Source organism: Schistocerca nitens, chromosome 8 (genome assembly GCF_023898315.1).
Source record: "Schistocerca nitens isolate TAMUIC-IGC-003100 chromosome 8, iqSchNite1.1, whole genome shotgun sequence".
NCBI lineage: Eukaryota > Metazoa > Arthropoda > Insecta > Orthoptera > Acrididae > Schistocerca > Schistocerca nitens.
Genome location: NC_064621.1, coordinates 66151883 through 66157344, shown reverse-complemented (window position 1 = coordinate 66157344; position 5462 = coordinate 66151883). Strand labels below are relative to the sequence as shown.

General features: G+C 40.7%; 1 protein-coding gene across 4 annotated transcripts in view; it reads right to left on the bottom strand.

The window, feature by feature from the left end:
• The window catches only part of LOC126198902 (leucine-rich repeat-containing protein 15-like), a 194231-nt gene that overhangs the window by 96664 nt on the left and 92105 nt on the right, over positions 1 to 5462 (bottom strand). The window lies entirely within an intron of this gene.

Sequence of the window (5462 nt, the reverse complement as noted above, 5' to 3'; positions counted from 1 at the left end):
TATCCCTTTACTTAATAAATAAATACATGACAGGGTGACTCTTCTTTTACAACATTCCCAAACTTCAGATTCCATGCCCTTATTGTGTTCCAGTCAAAAAGAAACAATCTGTACAAAATTTTGCCTCAATAAAATAACTGTGATGCAGCCCCCAATGACCATGAAGTTCTGACATTTTTATCCAGAAGGCTACCTGTTTTTAGACAAAAAATTTTGTTAGTTATTTCATTTGCAATCTCTTGAAGACTCCAGTAACAGAAATTAACATGAGTTTCATTGCTTTAATTAACATTATTTTCCTTGTTTCCTGTGGTTTGTGATTTCCTACTCAATAGTTTATACGACACTACACCAAATGTTTTCAGTGTGATTTATGTTGTGTGAATTTTCATAAATATTATTAGATAAATTTATACAGTTATTATTATATGTGCACTATTATTATTATTATTTAATGAATTTTTTTATAACATCTGTATTTTTATAATGTTATAGGATTGGCTTAGGCCTATGTATTTTGCAATCAAAAATGAAGTTGTGTTCCACAGATGGTGTTCTATGGATGATTTTTCAATTACTGTTTCAAACAATTTATGCCTCTGGTGCAAGGAGCTTCTGAAATTCCTGGATTTATAAACAAGCATCAGCTTCTTCCACTAGTTCCTTATACAAACTAAAATATCTTTTTCCTGTCTCTCTTTGTAGGATATGTTTCCAAACTACCCTGAAATCAAACAGCTTTAACTTTTTTTGTACAATTTAGTTTACAACAGAGGAATGGGCAACATTTTTCTTTTAGTGTTTCAAAACGATTCCATTTTTTCCTAAAAATGTTCGAATTCCTACTAGAAGAGCTGACCATGACAGTGATAAGTTATTCATATTCTATGACAAATGGAAAAGTTTACTGAAAAATTGACTAGAACTGCAGACATAGAATATATATGTTTTGGAGCACAATGAAAAAAGAAGAATATAACAGTTTCCTAATGTTCTAACCCCAAAAAGAATAGCGGGGCTCCATCTTTTGTGCTAATCACTATGTAACAACATTTTGCCCTGCATCAGATGCAGCAAAAATGAATGATTCAACATCAAGCAATTAGATCAACATCAAGCAATGAGAGCAGTGATGCTGGTGACACCACATAAATATTATCAGCCAATGTTCAGCAAAAATCAATTGCTGCAGGAATAGTTCCAACAAGGCAAGTACTTTGTTTTATTCATCATACTTGATGTTTTTGGAAACCCTGTGCCTATGTCATCAATGATTTAACTTTCAAATTAGATACACTGGACAGAAAATAAAATGAAATGATCGTGTGGCATTGCTGGGTGGGAGGACCTGTTCGGGAAGTTTGGCCACTGGGTGCAAGTCTTATATCAGGAGACACCACATTGGGTGACTTGTGCATCAGTGATGATGTGATGATGATGAGACAACACCCATTACATGGGTGGAGAAAATCCCCAACCCAGCCAGGAATCAAACTTGGGCCCGCTGCATGGTAGGCAAGCACATTACCACTCAGTTAAGCAGGTGGACTACACTGGAAAATCAAATGTTATACAGACAACCAATTTACAAAATCAGCAACAGCAAGATAAAAAAACCATTCAAAAAGATAGAACAAAATCTTAAGACACTCCACCATTTCCAAAACTAATAGGCAATGGATTTAATGGAGGAACCAAAATTTTTGTACACCACAAAAAGATACAACAAAAATTCTCAATAACAAACTAGATAGCAAATCGGTTAATTTTTTTTCCATTGTTTCTCCTGCATATGATAACTGTAGTAATTCCCATAAATATGTGCACTACACAGTAGACCTTACTCAACATCCACAACACGATAAGAACATAATTGAAAATTCAATAGCACAGAAAAATAAATTTTATAATTGACAACTTTATGTTTCTAATGTAATCCTCAGAAAACGCAACACCTCTGACTATACACAAACTCTTTCTGGAACAATACTGCCATAAAATCTCTGTAGCACATTTTCATTACAAAAACAAATAGTGTAAGTGATGATTTGCTTGTATGTGTAAGATTCTTTGTAATGGAGGAGGCACAATATTTGTAAGTAGAAAACAAAAATACTATCTCTAACACTAGCATAAAAAAACATTCCAAGATTCATTTGTCCAATTTTCTGATGGCACTTTAACCTCAAAAAGACACATGACAAACAGGAAATCACACATGGAAACATCACATAAAATATTAATGCACACAAATACACCTGAAAATAAGAACAAATTCTTGAAATGCATTGTGCTAAGCATGAAAAAATAAGTAACTGATGCAGATTTCCATTTTTAAATCAAGGCACTTTTCACTACTTTTTACTCCCAGTCTGCCTCGAGTTGCTGTTAGGTGAAGTATCAGTGATAGAAATGGGCTTTACACAGTAATGACAAAAGATCTGTTAGTAAGTCATACTTATTTCCCAAGTATTGGAAATCTTTTTTTAGAAAAATGAGACACGCAAAAAATTTATAAGTTAACCTTTATTAATGGCAAGAAATTACTGTAATGGAAAGATCCTTCCAGTAATCACAGGTGATGAACACATTAACAAACTGGGAATAACAGTAGCACATTAAGACAAGGAGCAATTTCTGTGAGACCATATAATCACAACATTATTAGGAGGAGAGTAAACCATGTGTTTACACATAATGCAGAAGTAATCTACAACTGACAAAATTCATGACAGAAAGAGACACAGATTAGTTAAATGAGGCCTGCACAGTTCTAGGAAAAACATTTAATTGTGACATTTAGCACATCCAAGGCCATTATTGTACTTTTGAGCTAACATTTTGAAACAATTTTGATTCACTTATAGGGCAACTTCTGGCCCAGGCATGACTATTTTCAAAAGCTTAAGGGAAAACTGAACAAAACTCATAAAAAGTTTACATGGCTAACAGCAGTCAAGTGCCTCATGATGTCTGCTCTAGTGCTGGATTTCTTGAACACTACCTCTCCACAAGGAAACAACAGTGAGATTACTACTTTAACTTTTGAGTTATCTGGTGGCATTCAGAAGAATAGGATACCATTTGGAATATTAGGAATGTAAGTAATACAAGATGGGTGACCATGGCTGTTTTCAAATTCAAACTACACATCTTTCAAGGTCAATTTCAGTTATTACATAGGGAGAGAAATTCTTATAAAAAGAATACATAATTTTCTTGGTTGAATGTACACATGAGCCTTTTGTAAACGAAGCCATTTCAGCACCTTATCATTATTTCCTAGTCATGTATCACCTGAAATATTATCAGAATACTGATCTAAAAATCACTAAGGCTAATATGAAAAAAATTCCCATGATGCCTGGCAGATAGTTTCTTAAACTCTAGCTACCATCTTATTGATGTTCCACTTAAGAGATCAATCTGCACCAAAGTGATTTTCCTTCCTTTACAAACAATGTTTCTATCTTTTGTTACTATTGGTAGAAGATTTTTTTATCAGCACTAATTTTATTGACAAAGACCTGTGAAAATGCAAGGAAGACACTGAGGTGGATGTTCGGGTCAGTTACACCAAACAACACCTTATTAACAGTAGTTCATTTATTCACCTCTTTACACAAGCAAGGCTTACAAAGAACTAGCTATGGTGGAAGAAAGCAAAGATAATCCTAGCTTAGCATCCAAAGACGATGCTCGGAGTTTAGAGAAAAACTTATATCGATGCTGGTGTCGACCTCATGGCGCCACATAGGAACCCCCCCCCCCCACACACACACACACACACACTCACACACACACTACGGAGTACTCTTGAGAGGCTGGGCGGGGAGGGTGGGGGGGGGGGGGGGAGGTGACCAAGGCATCGGCAGGGGTGGTCCCCAGGAGCCAGACAACAGTCAGCTCGACAGCGTCGTCAGGTAGCTGCATCAGTAGATGACGTGAAGGAAGGCTCGGCCACTGAACCTGGAAGTCGTTGAAGCACGCCGGGCGTCGTACTGGGCGCACTGGTCGTGCAGTGACAGGTGGGCCGGCGGCTTGCAAGTGGAACGGAGCGATGACGATGATGTCTCCGGTGGGCGTGGCGAACACACAAAGCATGTCCAGGTCGACATCGGGTGAGAGGGGAATGGCGGGGGTTGTGTCATGAGCACCAGATGAAGGGAAACACACAACAAACAGTGTATCATCGCATAGTATTATAGGGATGTTGTGGATAATGTCCAGGGGAACAGGCACAAACACCTCGAGCGAGGGCACATTCAAGATGGGGGGGGGGGGGGGGGGGGGGGGGGTTGTGAGAAACCTCAACAGGGAGAGGCAGGCGATGGGTGAGAGGTCAAAGGGACCATCGTAGGGCCCAGTGGCGAGGGTGTGATCATAGGTAAGCTCGACGTGGGGAGCATGGGGTCACTCGATGGAGTGCGTGAGACCGGAGTAGGGGGCAAGGTTGGAGGAGAGCTCAACGATTGGAGCTGGAAGTCACTTGATTGAGTGTGTAAGTCCGACCTGGAGGGAGTGGTTGGAGCGTCGTGAGCCACGACAGTGAGTGGCGTGGTTGCGGCCTGAAGGAGGGTAGAAGAAGGCTAGACATGAGCAGGCTTAAGTCTGTTGATAGAGACTGTGACAGCTGAATCTTTCATCTGGATGTCATAGGTGTTGGCTGAGCACCGGAGAACTCGGTACGGGCCGGTATAAGGAGGTTGGAGGGGAGCACAGACAGTGTCATCTCGGAGCATGATGTACTCACAATTGTCCAGAGATTTCAGGACGTGAACCTTAGGGCAGGAATGGCTGGTGGCGGAGTGATGTGGAGGTTGATGAAGTGGCGTCTGACGCGGTCCATGAAGGAAGGTAAGTCAGACTGAGGGAGAGAAGCAGCAGGGCTCACGAGTTCACCAGGGAGAGCAATGTTCTGGCCGTATACGAACTCAGCTATTGTGTCTTTGAGGTCTCCCTTATAGATCGAACACAATGGGAAGAGCCTCCATCCAAAGGGAGTTGTGGCTTCGAAGAGCTGCCTTGAAAGTGCAGTGCCAGTGCTCAACTACCCCGTTACTTTGTGGGTGATATGCTGTGGTATGGATTCACCAGATGCTGCAAATGTTACAAATCCTGTTGAGCAGGGCCGACTCAAATTGTCTGCCCTGGTCAGTCGTGATGATAGCTGGACATCTGAAACGTGATACCCATGACTCGACGAAAGCTCAAGCAACAGTTTCTGCTGTAATATTGGGGAGGGGGACAGCTTCGACCCAGCAAGTTGTTCAGTCAATAGATGAGAGAACATAACGAGAGCCATTAGAAGGGGGTAGAGGGCCAGCAATGTCAATATGAATGTACTGAAAACGCCCAGGAGGCATGGAAAAGGCACCGAGGGGGGCTGAAGTGTGCTTGTGTATTTTGCATCATTGGCACGTGATGCAGGAGCATGCCCATTGCTGGCACTCCTTGTTGAC